Source organism: Heptranchias perlo, chromosome 20 (assembly GCF_035084215.1).
Source record: "Heptranchias perlo isolate sHepPer1 chromosome 20, sHepPer1.hap1, whole genome shotgun sequence".
Taxonomy (NCBI): Eukaryota; Metazoa; Chordata; class Chondrichthyes; order Hexanchiformes; family Hexanchidae; genus Heptranchias; species Heptranchias perlo.
The window spans coordinates 2,769,360-2,789,151 of record NC_090344.1 but is presented as its reverse complement, the minus strand read 5'-3'; the positions used below and the strand labels follow the sequence as shown (position 1 = coordinate 2,789,151).

General features: G+C 43.7%; 5 non-coding genes across 5 annotated transcripts; 1 reads left to right on the top strand and 4 right to left on the bottom strand.

Annotated features, from left to right (window-relative positions):
• Positions 1–691: 691 nt before the first annotated feature.
• On the bottom strand, positions 692–763 carry trnac-gca (transfer RNA cysteine (anticodon GCA)). The gene has a single exon. It is a non-coding gene; the product is annotated as a tRNA-Cys (tRNA).
• A 2,279-nt stretch (positions 764–3,042) lies between these two features.
• trnac-aca (transfer RNA cysteine (anticodon ACA)) lies at positions 3,043–3,114 on the bottom strand. The gene has a single exon. It is a non-coding gene; the product is annotated as a tRNA-Cys (tRNA).
• A 2,283-nt stretch (positions 3,115–5,397) lies between these two features.
• On the bottom strand, positions 5,398–5,469 carry trnac-gca (transfer RNA cysteine (anticodon GCA)). The gene has a single exon. It is a non-coding gene; the product is annotated as a tRNA-Cys (tRNA).
• Positions 5,470–9,232: 3,763 nt separating this feature from the next.
• On the bottom strand, positions 9,233–9,304 carry trnac-gca (transfer RNA cysteine (anticodon GCA)). Its single transcript has one exon. It is a non-coding gene; the product is annotated as a tRNA-Cys (tRNA).
• A 10,416-nt stretch (positions 9,305–19,720) lies between these two features.
• On the top strand, positions 19,721–19,792 carry trnac-gca (transfer RNA cysteine (anticodon GCA)). Its single transcript has one exon. It is a non-coding gene; the product is annotated as a tRNA-Cys (tRNA).

Sequence of the window (19,792 nt, the reverse complement as noted above, 5' to 3'; positions counted from 1 at the left end):
CCGCTTTTCAATTCTATCCCCCTGCAAATGAACCCCAGTGCTTGACTTGTTTTTTTTTAATGTCGTCACCACTTCAAGTGATTTGTGTACCTGTAGTCCGAGATCCTTGGTTAAACCACACTTGGAGCATTGTGAACACTTCTGGTCTCCCTATTATCAAAAGGATATCGAGGATTTGGCGAAGGTGAAAATAATGATGATGCCAGAACTGAAAGATAATACCTGTCAGGATAGATTTAACAGGCTGATGGCTGACATGATAGAGGTCTTTGGATAATGAAAGGGTTTGATTGGGTCGACGTAGAGAAAATGTTTCCACTCGTCGGGGACTCTAACACTATCGGTTATCAATATAAGATAATCACTGATAAATCCAATGGAGAATTCATGGGAAACTTCTTTACCAAAGAGTTGCAAGAATGTGGAATTCTCTACCTTAAGGAGTAGTTGAGGCAAATAACATCGATACATGAAATGGCAAACTAGATAAACACACGGGGCGAAAGGAATGGAAGAGTGTGCGGATTGGGGCAAATGAAGTAGGGAGGGAGGTGTCTTGTGTGAAGCATAAAGTCTGGCACAGACCCGTTGGGTCAAAAGGCCTGGATCTGTGCGGCAAACTCAATATCAACAACGACAGCGACAGATTACTGATTTTCTGAGTCCCCAAAAGAAGCACTGAAAATGTGCAAGGGGGCGCCTGGATTCGAACCAGAGACCTCTTGATCTGCAGTCAAATGCTCTACCACTGAGCTACACCCCCACATCTGTTGACCGTTCATGCACGCACAATGTAATGGAGCTCAGTAGCTGGCAGTCACCAATGTTGATATCACCAACATGAAAAGAAGCTTCATCAGTTATTCTGGGAGACAAATAAATACAGCAATCAGAAATGAATCATGAACGGAGTGAGTCACACTATTGTGTACAGATGCGATGCACAACCCGACATGGAATGCCTTGTCACTAAACTTCAGTGAGCAAATCCTTACCACAGAACGCGGAACTGGAAGCACCAGACAAACGACACCTGAATTTCAACCAGATGTTTCTCCAGCAGCTGTCAAGTGCTCTCTCACTGTGCTCTGCCCCAATTCTGTCGATCGTTACAGTCAACACAAGAAACAACAGGTTCAATGTGCAGTTTCACAAGATCATGCTCTCACTACCTTATATGTAAGTGTACAGAATATCGAATCAATGCAATAAATAAACATCCAGCAGGCATTTGGTAAGAGCGGACAGGAGGAGATAGTGTGTGAAGTGACTGTAATATTTGTTAAGTCAATAGATTCATTTACAGGTTACGGAACTGAAGTGGGACTTAACGAAAGGGAAAGTGTGTAAATTGCATCCTGGCCATGAAATAAGAAGCTGTGAGTGTCGAAATTGTGACGTCGCCAGGAAATAAAAGTGGAAAATGCTGAAAGCCTCTATTTGACCCGCGGATGCTCGCAGAGAGTGCTGGCAATAGGCGTGTGGCCGTCTTTCTCAATTATTATTTTAAACCTTATCACTGGTGCCTCGATATTCGCCTACACTTACTTCTCCTATCTCCTCCGTTTCATTCCCCATTACTCGATCCAGCAGTGATTCCTCTCTTGTCTGCCTGTCTCTCATTTGTAATTTTATCGCTCCTGCCTGCTCTCCCTGCCTCCCTCTTGCTCGCACTCATTCAGTCACTCGCACACTCACGAACACGCTAATTCACCCACTCTATCCATCCCTCATTCCCTCCTTCCCTCACTCCCTCCCTCACTCACTCACACATCACTCCCGACCTCAATCCCTCCACCGTAAAGATTGAGAGAGAAATCAGTAAGACAAACAAATTAATAGGTTGGAATCAAACTATTTTTGAGGGGATGAGATTGGAACCTGGGAAGGTGAACTTGGAAAAAATCTTGACAAAGACATAGAAAAGGTTTTGGGAAATATTTGAAACGGTGATCAACAGAGTTCAAGAGAAATACATTCCTCTAAAAAAAAAACAAATAGTCAATAATGAAACATTGTGGATGAATAAAGAGATAAGGGTGAAATTGAAATTGAACGAATGCATTTTCTAACTACATGGACAATAAAGGAAAGGATGATAAAGGGGAACATGAAGACGTTAGGAAGGATGTCAACAAGCAAACAGGAAAGCAGAAAGGAAATACAAAATTAAATTATCAAGAAATAGTCAATTATTGCACTGAAATGTCAATAACATCAGGATAGGGATAGGGCCAACAAGGGATACACAAGATATACTCAGAGGTAATAACAGTGAAATGGCTGGAATATTGAATAGTTACTTTGTCTCAGTATTTATCAGGAGACTATACATGCTTAACATAACTTCTCCGCTTTTCAATTCTATCCCCCTGGAAATGAACCCCAGTGCTTGGCTTGTTTTTTTTTAATGTCGTCACCACTTTTAGTGATTTGTGTACCTGTAGTCCGAGATCGTTGGTTAAACCATACTTGGAGCACTGTGAACACTTCTGGTCTCCCTGTTATCAAAAGGATATCGAGGAATTGGCGAAGGTGAAAATAATGATGATGCCAGAACTGAAAGATAATACCTGTCAGGACAGATTTAACAGGCTGATGGCTGACATGATGGAGGTCTTTGGATAATGAAAGGGTTTGATTGGGTTGACGTAGAGAAAATGTTTCCACTCGTAGGGGACTCTAAAACTATCGGTTATCAATATAAGATAGTCACTGATGAATCCAATAGAGAATTCATGGGAAACTTCTTTACCAAAGAGTTGCAAGAATGTGGAATTCGCTACCTTAAGGAGTAGTTGAGGCAAATAACATCGATACATGAAATGGCAAACTAGATCAACACACGGGGCGAAAGGAATGGAAGAGTGTGCGGATGGGGGCAAATGAAGTAGGGAGGGAGGTGTCTTGTGTGAAGAATAAAGTCTGGCACAGACCCGTTGGGTCAAAAGGCCTGGATCTGTGCGTCAAACTCAATACAAACAACGACAGCGACAGATTACTGATTTTCTGAGTCCCCAAAAGAAGCACTTAGATTGTGCAAGGGGGCGCCTGGATGCAAACCAGAGACCTCTTGATCTGTAGTCAAATGCTCTACCACTGAGCTACATCCCCATATCTGTTGACCATTCTTGCACGCACAATGAAATGGAGCTCAGTAGCTGGCAGTCACCAATGTTGATATTACCAACATGAAAAGAAGCTTCATCAGTTATTCTGGGAGACAAATAAATACAGCAATCAGAAATGAATCATGAACGGAGTGAGTCACACTATTGTGTACAGATGCGATGCACAACCCGACATGGAAAGCCTTGTCACTAAACTTCAGTGAGCACATCCTTCCCACAGAACGCGGAACTGGAAGCACCAGACAAACGACACCTACATTTCAACCAGATGTTTCTCCAGCAGCTGTCAAGTGCTCTCTCACTGCACTCTGCGCCAATTCTGGAGATCGTTACAGTCAACACAAGAAACAACAGGTTCAATGTGCAGTTTCACAAGATCATGCTCTCACTACCTTATATGTAAGTGTACAGAATATCGAATCAATGCAATAAATAAACATCCAGCAGGCATTTGGCAAGAGCGGACAGGAGGAGATAGTGTGTGAAGTGACTGTAATATTTGTTAAGTCAATAGATTCATTTACAGGTTACGGAACTGAAGTGGGACTTAACGAAAGGGAAAGTGTGTAAATTGCATCCTGGCCATGAAATAAGAAGCTGTGAGTGTCGAAATTGTGACGTCGCCAGGAAATAAAAGTGGAAAATGCTGAAAGCCTCTATTTGACCCGCGGATGCTCGCAGAGAGTGCTGGCAATAGGCGTGTGGCCGTCTTTCTCAATTATTATTTTAAACCTTATCACTAGTGCCTCGATATTCGCCGACACTTACTTCTCCTATCTCCTCCGTTTCATTCCCCATTACTAGATCCAGCAGTGATTCCTCTCTTGTCTGCCTGTCTCTCTTTTGTAATTTTATCGCTCCTGCCTGCTCTCCCTGCCTCCCTCTCGCTCTCACTCATTCAGTCACACGCACACTCACGAACACGCCAATTCACTCACTCTATCCATCCCTCATTCCCTCCTTCCCTCACTCCCTCCCTCACTCACTCACACATCACTCCCTACCTCAATCCCTCCACCGTAAAGATTGAGAGAGACATCAGTTATGACAAAGACCAACTTAATAGATTGGAAACAAACTATTTTTGAGGGGGTGAGATTGGAACCTGGGAAGGTGAACTTGGAAAAAATCTTGACAAAGATATAGAACAGGTTTTATGAAATATTTGAAACGGTGATCAATAGAGTTCAAGAGAAACACATTCCTCTAAAAAAAACAACAAATTGTCAATAATGAATCATTGTGGATGAATAAAGAGATAAGGGTAAAATTGAAATTTGACAAATGCATATTCTAACGACATGGACAATGAAGGAAAGGATGATGAAGGGGAAAATGAAGACGTTAGGAAGGATGTCAATAAGCAATCAGGCAAGCAGAAAGGAAACACAAAATTAAATTATCAAGAAATAGTCAATTATTCCACTGAAACGTCAATAACATCAGGATAGGGATAGGGCCAACAAGGGATACACAAGATATGCTCAGAGGTAATAACAGTGAAATGGCTGGAATATTGAATAGTTACTTTGTCTCAGTATTTATCAGGGAGACTATACATGCTTAACATAACTTCTCCGCTTTTCAATTCCATCTCCCTGGAAATGAACCCCAGTGCTTGGCTTGTTTTTTTAATGTCGTCACCACTTTTAGTGATTTGTGTACCTGTCGTCCGAGATCCTTGGTTAAACCACACTTGGAGCACTGTGAACACTTCTGGTCTCCCTATTATCAAAAGGATATCGAGGAATTGGCGAAGTTGAAAATAATGATGATGCCAGAACTGAAAGATAATACCTGTCAGGATAGATTTTACAGGCTGATGGCTGACATGATGGAGGTCTTTGGATAATGAAAGGGTTTGATTGGGTCGACGGAGAGAAAATGTTTCCACTCGTAGGGGACTCTAAAACTATCGGTTATCAATATAAGATAGTCACTAATAAATCCAATAGAGAATTCATGGGAAACTTCTTTCCCAAAGAGTTGCAAGAATGTGGAATTCGCTACTTTAAGGAGTCGTTGAGGCAAATAACATCGATACATGAAATGGCAAACTAGATAAACACACGGGGCGAAAGGAATGGAAGAGTGTGCGGATGGGGGCAAATGAAGTCGTGAGGGAGGTGTCTTGTGTGAAGCAGAAAGGCTGGTACAGACCCGTTGGGTCAAAAAGCCTGGATCTGTGCGGCAAACTCAATATGAACAACGACAGCGACAGATTACTGATTTTCTGAGTCCCCAAAAGAAGCACTTAGAATGTTCAAAGGGGCACCTGGATTCGAACCAGAGACCTCTTGATCTGCAGTCAAATGCTCTACCACTGAGCTACACCCCCACATCTGTTGACCATTCTTGCACGCACAATGTAATGGAGCTCAGTAGCTGGCAGTCACCAATGTTGATATGACCAACATGAAAAGAAGCTTCATCAGTTATTCTGGGAGACAAATAAATACACCAATCAGAAATGAATCATGAACGGAGTGAGTCACACTATTGTGTACAGATGCGATGCACAACCAAACTTGGAACGCCTTGTCTCTCTGCTTCATTGAATTCATCCTCACCACAGAATGCGGAACTCGAAGCACCAGCCAAACAACATCAGAATTTCAAGCAGAGGTCTTCAGCTGCTTTAAATCCTCTGTCACTGTGCTCTGCCCCCAGCTCTTTAGATACTTGCAGTCAACAAATGCAGTGCCAGGTTCAATGCGTGGTTTTCCAAGTTCATGCTATCAGTGTCATATATGTAAGTATACAGAATATAATAAAGATGCATTCAGCAGGCATTTGACAAGTGTGGCAGGAGGAGCTAGTGTGTGAAGCAACTGTAACCTATTAGTTAGGAGGCAATGCTGAACCTGGTTCCAGTGATTGAGATAGTTAATGTGGAGCAAGTGTCCTTGGGGGAGCATTCAGGGAACAGCGAACAGAGTATCACAAGGATTAGAATAACAATGGAAAAGGAGAAGGATTAATCTGGAGTAAAAATACTTAATTGGAAGAGGGTCAATTACAGAGGATTGAGAACTGATCCGGCCCTGGTAAAATGGAATCAAAACTGTAATCGAGCAAAGAGCGGCTTTTGAAGAGGAGATTGTTCGGGTACAGTCTGTGTACATTCTCACAAGAGGAAAAGGTCGGGCAACTAAAGCCAGAGCTCTCTGGATGACGAAGGAGATAGAGAATAAAATGAAGCAGAGGAAGTGGCCGTATGGCAGATGTCAGGTTGATAATACAAGTCAGAACCAGGCTGAGAATGGAAAGTTCAGAGGTGAAGTGAAAAAGGAAACCACACTTGGAGTAACGTGAACAATTCTGGTCGACAGATTATAAGAAGAATAAAGAGGAATTGGCAAAGCTGAAAAAAAGATTCACAAGGATGACAATAGAACTCGGAGCATATACTTCTCAGGAGGACTAAACAGGTTGAAGCTCTTTTCTCTAGAAAAGGGAAGACTGAGGGGTGACCTGATAGAGGTCTTTAAGATTTTGAAAGGGTTCGATAGGGTTGACGTAGAAAAAACGTTTCCATTTGTGAGGGAATTCAGGAGAATCTTGTTGACCCAAAGGGCGGTAAGAATGTGGAACTCGCCACCAAAAGGAATCGTTGAGGCAAATGGCATAGATGCTTTAAAGGGGAAGCTCGATAAAGAGATGAAAGAGAAAGGAATGTATGGCTGATAGAACGAGATGGAATCGGGCAGGAGGAGACTCATGTGGTGCATAAATACCGGAATTGACCAATCGAGATAGCAAACCTGTTTCTCTGCTGAAGCTTCAATGTAAACAACAATCCTGCTGTTACAGGGAATTCAGACTTACTGTATGAATCACAAAATTATTTAGAAAGAAGAGGGAGTATCGGGATTTAAACCAGCGATCGCTTGATTTACAATGAAACACTGCAATTAAGCAATGCACCCACTGATATCGTCCACGGATGAAATAATGCAACAGAGTTCAGTACCTGGCAGCCATCACTGAAGTGAGAACCAATCTGAAAAGAAGCTTCATCAGTTATTATAGGACACAAATAATTCCAGCAATCAGAAATGATTCCTGATCGGAGTGAGTCACAATATTGTGCACAGATGCGATGCACAACCCAACATGGAAAGCCTTGTCACTGAACTTCAGTGAACACATCCTTACCACAGAAGGCGGAACTGGAAGCACCAGACAAACGACACCTGAATTTCAACCAGATATTTCTCCAGCAGCTGTCAAGTGCTCTCTCACTGTGCTCTGCCCCTAGTTCTGTGGATCGTTACAGTCAACACAAGAAACAACAGGTTCAATGTGCAGTTTCACAAGATCATGCTATCAGTGCCATATATGTAAGTGTACAGAATATCGAATCAATGTAATAAATAAACATCCAGCAGGCATTTGGCAAGAGCGGACAGGAGGAGATAGTGTGTGAAGTGACTGTAATATTTGTTAAGTCAATAGATTCATTTACAGGTTACGGAACAGAAGTGGGACTTAACGAAAGAGAAAGTGTGTAAATTGCATCCTGGCCATGAAATAAGAAGCTGTGAGTGTCGAAAGTGTGACGTCGCCAGGAAATAAATGTGGAAAATGCTGAAAGCCTCCACTTGACCCGCGGATGCTCGCAGAGTGCTGGCAATAGGCTTGTGGCCGTCTTTCTCAATTATTATTTTAAACCTTATCACTTGTGCCTCGATATTCGCCGACACTTACTTCTCCTATCTCCTCCGTTTCATTTCCCATTACTAGATCCAGCAGTGATTCCTCTCTTGTCTGCCTGTCTCCCTTTTGTAGTTTTATCACTCCTGCCTGCTCTCCCTGCCTCCCTCTCGCTCTCACTCATTCAGTCACTCGCACACTCACGAAGACGCTAATTCACTCACTCTATCCATCCCTCATTACCTCCTTCCCTCACTCCCTCCCTCCCTCACTCACTCACACACTCACTCACTCCCTCAGACTTCAGTGAACACATGCTTCCCACAGAACGTTTGTCTGGAAGCACCTGACAAAGGACACCTGAATTTCAACCAGATTTTTCTCCAGCAGCTGTCAAGTGCTCTCTCACTCTGCTCTGCCCCTAGCTCTGTAGATCGTTACAGTCAACACAAGAAACAACAGGTTCAATGTGCAGTTTCACAAGATCATGCTCTCAGTGCCATATATGTAAGTGTACAGAATATCGCATCAGTTTAATAAATAAGCTTGCAGCAGGTATTAGCCAAGTGTGGACAGGAGGAGATAGTGTGTGAAGCGACTGTAACATGTGTTAAGTCAAAGTATTCAGTTACAGGTTACGGAAGAGAAGTTGGTTTATCAAATGGAAATGTGTCTAAATTGCAGAATTCACAACCTAACCATGAAATAAGAGACCGTGAATGTCCAAAGTGGACAATGCTCAAAAGCCTCTGTTTGACCCTCCGGATTCGAATCGAAATTGCTGGCCACAGGCTTGTGGCTGTGTTTCTCAATCATTATTTTAAATCTTGCCGCGAGTGCCTGGCTATTCTCCTACACTTACTACTCTTACCTGCACCGTTTCATTTTCCATTATTGGATCAAGCAGTGATTCCTCTCTTGCCCACCTGTCTCCCTTTTATCATTACATCGTTCCTGCCTGCTCTATCCGTCACCCTCTCGCTTTCACTCATTCATTCACTCAAACGCTCACGAACTCACTCACTCCCTCCCTCCCTCGCTCACTTCCTCCCTCCTTCACTCACTCACACACTCACTCCCTCCCTCAATCCCTCCTCAGTAAAATATTTAGAAATACTTAAGTAAGACAAATAACAAAGTAATTGATTTGAAACAAACTAATTTTGAACGGATTGGAACAGAACTGGGGAAGTTGAAAAAAATTGACAAAGAGATAGAACAGGAGTGGGAAATATTTAAGAAGTTGATTAATCTCTCTCTGGCACTCCCTCAAAGTCGAGAGGGGACGGGAATGGAAGGGTGAGATGAACGAGGGAGGAAGAATGGACGCTGGCATCGAACAAGTGGGCAAAATGGCCGACTGTGGACTCAATGTCAATCACAATCCTGCAGCTGCAGGAACAGACTGACTGCATGACTTCCGACAGGGAACAATTAAAAGATAGAGGGGGCGCTTGGATTTGAACCAAAGACCTCTTGATTTGCAGTCAAATGCTCTACCGCTGAGCTGCACCCCCACATCTACGTGAAGCGTTAGCACACACAAGTCAATGGAGTCTCGCACCTGGCCATCATCAACATTGATCGCACCATTCTGAAAAGAACCTTCATGAGTTATTCTGATAGGCAAGAATATGACTCCACCTCCAGAGCCTGACCCGTCCCTCAGAATCTAACTCTTCCCTTCGAGTCTGCCTCCGCCCTCAGAATCTGACACGGCACTCAGTGTCGGATCCCCTCCCCCAGCCTTTGACCTCTGCCCCAGAGTCTGACCCTTCCCCCAGAGTCTGACCCGACACCGAGTCTGACCACGGTCCCAGAGCCTGACTCCTCACCTAATGACTGACTCCACCCCCAATGACTGACTCCGACCTCAATGACTGACTCCGCCCTCAGAGCCGGACACCTCCACAGCGTCTGAGTCCTCCCTCAGAGCCTTACTCCTCCCTCAGAGTCTAACTCCTCCTCAGAGCCTTACTCCTCCCTCAGAGTCGGTCCCCTCCCCCGAGTCTGACTGTTCCCCCAGAGCCTGATTCCGCCTCCAGAGACTGACTCCTCCCCCAGAGCCTGACTCTTCCCCAGAGCTTTAATCCTGCCTCAGAGCCAGACACCCACCCCGACCCGATAATCTGACTCTTCCCCCAGAAAGTGAACCCGCCCCTGTATCTGACTCCGCCCTCAGGGCCTGACCCTGAAGAGGAGAGATTGGGTTGACTCGGCCTGTATTCACTCGAATTTAGAAGAATGAGAGCTGATCTCATTGAAACAAAAACATTCTGACAGGACGAGACAGATTGGATACTGGGAGGATTTTTCCGCTGGCCGAGGGGTCCAGAACAAGGGGTCACAGGTACGGGGTAGGACATTTAGGACTGAGATGACGAGAAATTTCTTCACTCAGACGGTGGGAAACCTGTGGAATTCTCTACCACAGAAGGCTGTGGAGGCCAAATCACTGAATATGTTGAAGAATGAGAGAGATCGATTTCAAGACACTGAAGGCATCAAGGAGTATGAGGAGAGAGCGAGAATATGGTATTGAGATAGAGGATCAGCCATGGTCATATTGAATGGCAGAGCAGGCTCGAAGGGCCGAATATGCTCCTATTTTCTATGTTTCTTCGCCGGAGCAGCAGACGAGGGAGAAAAGAACGGAAGGGGAGGGAGATCGCGTGAGATGAAGTCGGGTGGGAGGATGCTTGTGTGGAGCATCAACGATGGCAGAAACCAAACGAGTGGGCCTGTTTCTCTGCTGTCGACTCGATGTAAACAACAATTTTACTGCTGCAGTGAAGGCAGACTGAGTGCACGGTTCCCAAGGTAAGAAGTTAAACGTGCAAGGAGGCGTTTGGATTTGAACCGAAAATCTTGTAATCTGCAGTTATATGCTCTAACACTGAGCCACACCTTGACATCTGTGATGATTTGGTGCACATACAAACTGATGAAGCTTCTTTTCAGGTTGGTTATATTAACATTGCTGACTGCCAGGTATGAGGTCCGTTACGTTTTGTGAGCAAGAAATCATCACAGATGTGGGGGTGTAGCTCAGTGGCAGAGCATTTAACTACAAATCGTGATGTCGTTGGTGCAAATCCAGATATCCGCTCTCCCTTTTTTAACTGCATCCTGTTGGGAGTCATTCCGTCGGACGACCTTCCCTGCAGCTGCAGGTTTGTTGTTTATGTTGAGCAAAATTGAGTCGACAGCAGAGAAACAGGCCACTCGGCCCAACTGGTCTATGCTGACATTGATGCTCCACAATAGCCTCCTCCCTCCCGACTTCATCTGACCCTATCATCATAACTTTCGATTCATTTCTCCCCCATATGATAATCCAGCTTCCACTAAAATGCATCTACATATTCCCCTCAACTATTCCTTGTGGTAGCCAGTTCCACATTCTCACCGCTCGCTGGGAAAATAAGTTTCTCCTGAATTCCCTATTGGATTTATCAGTGACGATCTTATATTGATGACCTATGCTTTTGGACTCCGAACAAGTGGAAACATTTTCTCTGTGTCTAAAATGTTTATAATCTTAAAGACCTCGATCAGGTCACCCCTAAGCCTTCTCTTTTCTAGAGAAAGGAGCCCCAGCCTGTTCAATCTTTCCTGATAGATGTCTCATCTCAGTTCTGGTATCATCCCAGTAAATCTTTTACGCACCTTCTCCAATGCCTCGATATCCTTTTTATAATATTGTGTAATTTTATTATTTTATGTATTGTCTACAGATGGGGATGGGCAAGCAAATGGTGTTTCAATATTGACTAGTTTGTTTTTTGAGGAATATATTTCTGCTAAACTCTATTGATCTCCGTTTTCAATATTTGCCTCTGCTGTTCTATCTCTTTGTCTGTCAAAATGTTTTACAGTTTATTTAACGTAGTTCCAATCTCATCCGCTGAAAATTAGCTTTGTTCCAATCTATTACTTTGTCTTACTAATGACTTTCTCAATCTCTTCGGATAGAGGGATTGTGGGAGTGAGAGAATGAATGAGTTAGTGTGTGAATGAGTGAGTGTTTGAGTGATTGACTGCGAGAGGGAGGCAGGGAGAGCAGGCTGAAGCGATGAAATGATAAAACAGAGACAGGCAGACAAGAGAGGAATCACTGCTGCATCTAGTAATGGGAAGTGAAACGGAGGAGATGAGAAATGTCAGTTTCGGGGAACATCTAGGCAATAGCGATCATAACATAACTAAGTTTCGAATAATGATTGAGAAAGACGGCCACAAGCCTGTCGCCACCAATTTTTGCCTCCATCTGACGGAAAAAATCAGACTTTTCAGAATTTTCCACTTTCTTTTCCTGGAGGATTCACACTTTGGACACTCACAGCCTCCTATTTCATGGCCAGGTTGTGAATTCTGCATGTTACACACTTTTCCATTCATTGAGGCCTACTTCTGTTCCGCAACCTGCAATCGAATGTATTGACTTAAAACAACTTACAGTCACTTCGCACACTATCTCATTCTGTCCACATTTTCCTAATACCTGCTGGACGATTATTTATTACATTGATGCAATATTCAGTACACTTCCATATATGGCAGACAGAGCATGATATTGTGAAACTGCACATTGAACCTGCTGTTTCTTGTGTTGGCCGCTGGGGCAGAGCACAGTGAGATTGCATTTGACTGCAGCTGGAGAAACCTCTGGTTGAAATTCAGGTTTCGTTTGGCTGGTGCTTCTTGTTCCGCGTTCTGTGGTAAGGATGGGTTCACTGAAGCTTAGTGACAAGGCTTTCCATGTTGGGTTGTGCATCGCACCTATACACAATAGTGTGACTCACCCCATTCAGGAAACATTCTGATTGTCATAGTTATTTGTCTCCCAGAATAACTTATGAAGCTTCTGTTCAGGTTGGTTATATCAACATTGGTGACTGCCAGATACTGAGCTCCGTTACCTTGTGTGTGCATGAAATCATCACCGAGCATTTAACTGCAGATAAAGAGGTCTCTGGTTCAAATCCATTTTCCTCCTTTTAAATTCTTATCTCGGGAATCAGACACTCAGTCCGTCCTTCCCTGCAACAACAGAATTGATGTTTTTATCGAGTCTACAGCAGGGAAGCAGGCCACTCATCTCCTTTGGTCAATGCCGCTGTTGATGCTCCACACGAGCATCCTCCCTCCCCACTTCATCTCACCCAATCACACTCCCCTTCCGTCACTGTCCCCCATCCTGTGCTCATCCATCTTCCCTTTCACCCATCTGTCCTTTTTGCTCCGACTTCTCCTCCTGGTGGTGAGTTCCACATTCTCACCTCACTGGTGACCATCTTACAGCGATGATCTCTCGTTCTGGTCTTCCCCACATGATGGAAACATTTCCTCCATCCCTATTTTAAGGAAAGTGTTTATGATCTGGAATGCGCTGCCTCATTCGGACAGTGGATGCAGATTCAATTGCAGCTTTCAGAAAGGTAATTGGATAAACACTTGAAGGGATTAAAATTGCAGGGCGACGGGGAAAGAGCGGGGCAATGGGACTAACTGCATTGCCCTTACAAAGAGCCGGCACGGGCTCGATGGGCCAAATGGCTTCCTTCTGTGCTGTAACCAATCGTTGATTCTATAATTCTACGTCTGCACAGTGACTGATCAAAGTCAAAGAAACTGAGGCATTGGGAGGAGTCAGACTCTGGGGGAAGAGTCAGTGTCTGGAGGAGGACTCAGGCTCTGGATGAGTTTTCAGGCTCTGGTGGAGGAGTTCGACTCTGTGGGTGGAGTCAGACTCTATGGAGGGGTTAGACTCTGGGGCAGGCGTCAGACGCTAGGAGCGGGGTCCGACTCTTGGTTAGCAGTCCAGTCTCTGCGTTAGGAGTCAGACGCCGAGGGCGGGGTCAGACTCTGGGGGATTGGTCAGGCAAAAGGGAATAGGAAGAGGTTTGGGGTAAAAGGGAATAGGAAGAGGTTTGGAAGGATGTCAAAAAACAATTCAGAAAGCGATGAGAAACTAGGAAATTAATTCTTAAGGAATATAAAAGGAAATAGTAAATTATTCTACAGACACATCAATGACAAAAGTATACTTGCCAGATTATTAGGACCACTCGGGGATACATAAGATAGGGTAAAGGTAGAGAAAATGTCTCCACTTGTGGAGAGTCCATTACTGGAGGTTATCAATATCAGATAATCACTAATGAATCCAATAAGGAATTCAGGAGAAACGTTCTTACCCAAAGGGTTGCAAGAATGTTAAAAAGGCTTCCACATGGAATAGTTGAGTTAAATAACTTCGATGCATTTAAGGGGAAACCAGATTAGCACAAGAAGGAGAAAGGAATGGAAGGGTCGATGGAGAGTTTTAGATGAACGAGTCTGGATGCTGGCACAGAACACTTGAGCCAAATGGCCTGCTGTGGACTCAATGCAACTCAACGTAAATAACAAACCTGCAGCTGCGGGAACAGACTTACTGTATGACTCTCTAGAGATAACATTTTAAAGATAGAGGGGGCGCCTGAAGTTGAATCAAAAGTAGCTTGATCGCTAGTCAAATGCTATACGACCGAGCTAAAACCCCACACCTATCCGGTTATTTTGCTCTCACAAGGTAATGGACGTCAGTACCTGGTCATCATCAATATTGATATCGCCATGCTGAAATGAAACGGCATCAGTTATTCTGGGAGACAAATAACTACGGCAATCAGAAATGTTTCATGAATGAAAAGAGTCACACTATTGTGTACAGATGCGATGCACAACCCAACATGGAAAGCCTTGTCACTAAGCTTCATTGAACACATCCTGACCACAGAACGTGGATATGAAGCAACAGCAAAACGACACCTGAATTTGAACCAGAGGTTTCTCCAGCTGCGGTTAAATGCTCTCTCACTGTTCTCTCTCCCAAGCTCTTTAGATCGTTGCAGTTGACACAATAAACACGAGGTTCAATCTGCAGTTTCTCAGTGCCATATATGTAACTTTACAGAATATCGCATCAGTGTAATAAATACGCATCCAGCAGGCATTAGGCAAGTGTAGACAGGAGGAGATAGTGTGTGAAGTGACTGTAACATGTGTTAAGTCAAAATATTCAGTTACAGGTTACGGAACAGAAATGTGTCTTAATGAATGGAAAAGCGTGTAAATTGCAGAATTCATATCCTGGCCATGAAATAAGAAGCTGTGAGTGTCCAAAGTGTGAATTGTCCATGAAATAAAAGTGGAAAATGCTGAAAGGCTATCTTTGGCCGTAAAATGGAGGCAGCAAGTGCTGATGACTGACTTCTGGCCCTCTTCCTCTTTCATTCTTTTTATCCCTATTATGTTATGATCGCTAGTGCCGATTTGTTCCCCTGCGATTACGTTTCTCATCTCATCCGTTTTATTTGCCATGACTAGATCCAAAAATGATGCCTCTCTTGTCTGCCTGTCTCCCTTTTGTGATTTCGTTGATACTGCCAGCCGTCCCAGCCCCTATCTCACACTCACTCAATCACTCACTCACTCATTCACAGACTCACTCACGTTCACACTCTCTCACTTACAGACTCACTCACTCATTCACTAACTAACTCACTCATTCACATCCTCACACAGTCACTCCCTCCCTCAATTCCTCCATTGTAAAAGATTGAGAAAGACAGAAGTAAGACAAGGACCAAAGTGATAGATTAGAACAAAGCTCATTTTGAGCGGATGAGAATGGAACTAGGGAAGATAAACTGCAATAAATGTTGACGGACAAAGAGATATAACAGGAGAGGCAAATATTTAAAACGGAGACCAATAGAGTTCAGTAGCAATATATTCCTCTAAACAGAAGAACAATCGGGCCAATAATGAAAGAACACTTGTTTGTGGATCCTCGTCGGTCCATAATACATGAGGACACTTTTTTACACAGCGAGTGGTTAGGATCTGGAATGCAATGCACTAGGGGCTGATGGAGACAGATTCAATCATGGCCTTCAAAAGGGAACTGGATAAGTACTTGAAACGAAAAAATGTGCAGGGCGACCGAGATTGGGACTTGCTGGATTCCTCTTGCATGGAGCTGGCACGGAATTGATGGGTTAAATGGCCCCCTTCCCTGATGTAACATTTCTATGATTTTATTCTAAGTTAGTTAAACACGATTTGCCTTCAACAAATCCGTGCTGGTTTTCATTTATTAATCCACATTTGTCCAAGTGACTACTAATTCCGTCCTGGATTATTCTTTCGAAAAGCTTCTTCACCACTGCGGTTGAACTCACTGGCCTGTAGGTGCCGGGTTTATCCATACACCCTTTTTTGAACAAGGCTGTAACAGTGGATATTGTCCTGTGTGGGTTTAGATCAGCAGTGGAACACTTGACGATAAATCAGAAACGTTCTTAGTCCAAATCCATCGACGCACCTTACTAATGTGTCATTTTAGCCTCTTGTGGTGAAGTTGATTTATTACTTTCCCCACTGCGCACATTGTTTGGTGACTTTAGTTCAGACCCATTTCTGTTCCGTAACCTGCAACTGAATGTATTGACTTAACATGTGCTACCATTGCTTTGCACACGAGCTCCTCCTCTCCGCACTTGCCGAATCCCTGCTGGATGCTTATTTATGAAGCAATTAGGAAAGCAAGTTACATGTTGGCCTTTATTGCAAGTGGGTTTTTAGTAAATAAGTAAGGAAGTCTTGCTGCAATAGTACAGGGCTTTAGTGAGACCTCACCTGGAGTACTGTTTACAGTATTGCTCTCCTCATCTAAGGAAGGATATACTTGCCTTAGAGGCGGTGCAACGAAGGTTCACTGGATTAATTCCTGGGATGAGAGGGTTGTCCTATGAGGAGAGATTGAGTAGAATGGGCCTGTACTCTCTGGAGTTTAGAAGACTGACGGGTGATCACATTGAAACAAACAAGATTATTGGGGGACTTAACAGGATAGTTACTGAGAGGATGTTTCTGGAGAGTCTAGAAGTAGAGGGCATAGTCTGAGGATAAGGGGTCGGTCATTTAAGACTGAGATGAGGAGGAATTTCTTCGCTCAGAGGATTGTGAATCTTTGGAATTCTTTACCACAGAGGGCTGTGGATGCTCAGTCGCTGAGTATATTCAAGGCTGAGATGGATAGATTGTTGGACTCTCGGGGAATCAAGGGATTTGGGGATAGAAAGCGAAAGTGGAGTTGTGGTCGAAGATCAGCCATGATCTGATTGAATGGCAGAGCAGGCTCGAGGGGCTGTATGGCCCACTCCTGCTCCTATTTCTTATGTTCTTATCTTATGTTCTTATTACATTGATGCGATATGCTGTACACTTACATATATGGCACTGATCGCATGATCTTGTGAAACTGCACATTGAACCTGGTGTTGCTTGTGTAGACGTCAACGATCGAAAGAGCTGGGGTCAGAGCACAGTGAGAGAGATTTGACTGCAGTTGGAGAAACATTTGGATGACATTCAGGTGTCGTTTATCTGGTGCTTCCAGTTCCGCGTTCTGTGGTAAGAATGTGTTCACTGAAGCTCAGTGACAAGAGTTTCCATGTGCGGTTGTGCATCGCATCTGTACGCAATAGTGTGACTCACTCCATTCATGAAACATTTCTGATTGCCGTAGTTGTTTGTCTCCAAGAATAACTGATGAAGCTTCTGTTCAGGTTGGTTATATCAACATTGGTGACGGCCAGGTACTGAGCTCCGTTACCTTGTGCGTGCAAAAAATCATCGCAGATCTGTGGCTGCAGCTCAGTATTAGAACATTTGATTGCAGGTCTAGAAGTCTATGGTTCCAATCCAAACGCCCCCTTTTTTTTTCAGTTCATCCTGTTGTGAGTCAGACCCTCAATCTGCCTTCCCTGCAGCTGCAGGAATGTTCTTTATGTTGAATTACATTGAGTCTGCAGCAGCGAAATAGGCCATTTGGCCCAACTGGTCTATGCCGGCATTGATGCTCCACGTCAACCTCCTCCCTACTTCATCTAAGCGTATCAGCAAACCCTTCCATGCCTTTACTTTATCCTTTGTTATTTTATCTAGCTTCCCCTTAAATGCATTTAAGCTACTGGCCTCAACTATTCCTTATGGTTGCGAATTCCGCCTTTTCTTCACCTCTCTGGGTAAAGAAGTTTCTCCTGGATTCCCTGTTGAATTTATTAATGACGATCTTATATTTATGACCTATGGTTTTGTACTCCCCCATAAGTGGAAACATTTTCTCCATGTCTAACAATTTCATAATCTTAAAGACCTCTATCTGTTCACCCCACAGCCTTCTCTTTTCTAGAGAAAAGAGCCCCAGCCTGTTCAATCTTTCCTGATAGTTACATCCTCTCAGTTCTGGTATCATCCTGGTAAATCGTTTTTTTTGCATCTTCTCCAACGCCCCTATAACCTTTTCATAATATTATGTAATTTTATTATTTTATGTATTGTGTACATATTGGGATGGGCAACCAAATGGTGTTTCATTATTGACGAGTTTGTTCATGTTTTTTTGAGGAATATATTTCTCCTGATCTCCGTTTTAAACATTTACCTCTGCTGTTCTATCTCGTTGTCTGTCAAAATGTTTTCCAGTTTATCTGACGTAGTTCCATTCTGATCCCCTCAAAAGGAGCTTTGATCCAATTTATCACTTTGGTCCTTGTCTTAATTATGTCTTTCTCAATCTCTTCGGGTGGAACGATTGTGTGAGTGAGTGTGTGAGTGAGAGTAAATAAGTGAGTGAGTGAGTGAGACTGAGTGAGTGAGTGAGACTGAGTGAGTGAGTGAGTGAGAGTGACTGAGTGAGTGAGTGTGTGAGTGAACGGGTGAGTGCGTGAATGAGTGCATGAGTGAATGAGCGAGTGAGGGATTCAGTGAAAGTGTGAGTGATTGAGTGTGCGAGTAAACGAGTGAGTGCATGAGTGAATGAGTGAGTGAGTTAGTGAATGAGCGAATGAACGACTGAGTAAGTGAGTGAATGAGGAAGTTTGTGAATGAGTGTGTGAGTGAATGAGTGAGTGTGTGATTGAAGAAGTGAATGAGTGAGTGATTGAGTGGGAGAGTGAGGCAGGGAGAGCAGGCTGGAGTGATGAAATGATAAAACAAAGACAGGCAGACAAGAGATGAATCACTGCTGGATCTCGTAATGGGAAGTGAAACGGAGGAGTTAAGAAATGTCAGGGTAGGGAAACATCTGGGTAATAGCGATCATAACATAATAAGGTTTAAAATAATGATTGAGAAAGACGGCCACAACCCTGTCACCAGAACTTTCTGCTTGCATCTGATGGATGAAAAGATACTTTTTTTTAGCATTTTCCACTTTTAATTCCTGGAGGATTCACACTTTGAACTTTCACAGCCTCTTATTTCATGGCCAGGATGTGAATTCTGCAATTTACACACGTTTCCATTCATTAAGACCCGCTTCTGTTCCGCAACCTGCAAACGAGCTTACTGACTTCATGTAAGTTACAGTCGCTTCACACACTGTCTCCTCCTGTCCACACTTGCCTAATGCCTGCTAGATGAATATTTATTACATTGGTGCGATATTCTGTACACTTCCATATATGGCACTGAGAGCATGATGTTGAGAAACTGCACATTGAACGTGGTGTTTCTTGTGTTGACTGCAATGATCTAAAGAGCTGGGGGCAGAGCACAGTGAGAGAGCATTTGACTGCAGCTGGAGAAACGTCTCGTTGAAATTCAGCTGTCGTTTGTCTGGTGCTTCGAGTTCTGCGTTCTGTGGGAAGGATGTCTTCACTGAAGTTTAGTGACAACACTGTCCATGTTGGGTTGTACATCGCATCTGTACACAATAGTGTAACTCACTCCGTTCATGAAACATTTCTGATTGCCGTAGTTATTTGTCTCCCAGAATAACTGATGAAGCTTCTATTCAGGTTGGTTGTATCAACATTGGTGACGGCCAGGTACTGAGCTCCGTTAACTTGTGTGTGCAAGAAATCATCATAGAGGTGGGGGGTGTAGCTCAGTGGTAGAGCATTTGACTGCAGATTAAGAGGTCTTTGGTTCAAATCCAAATGCTCTCT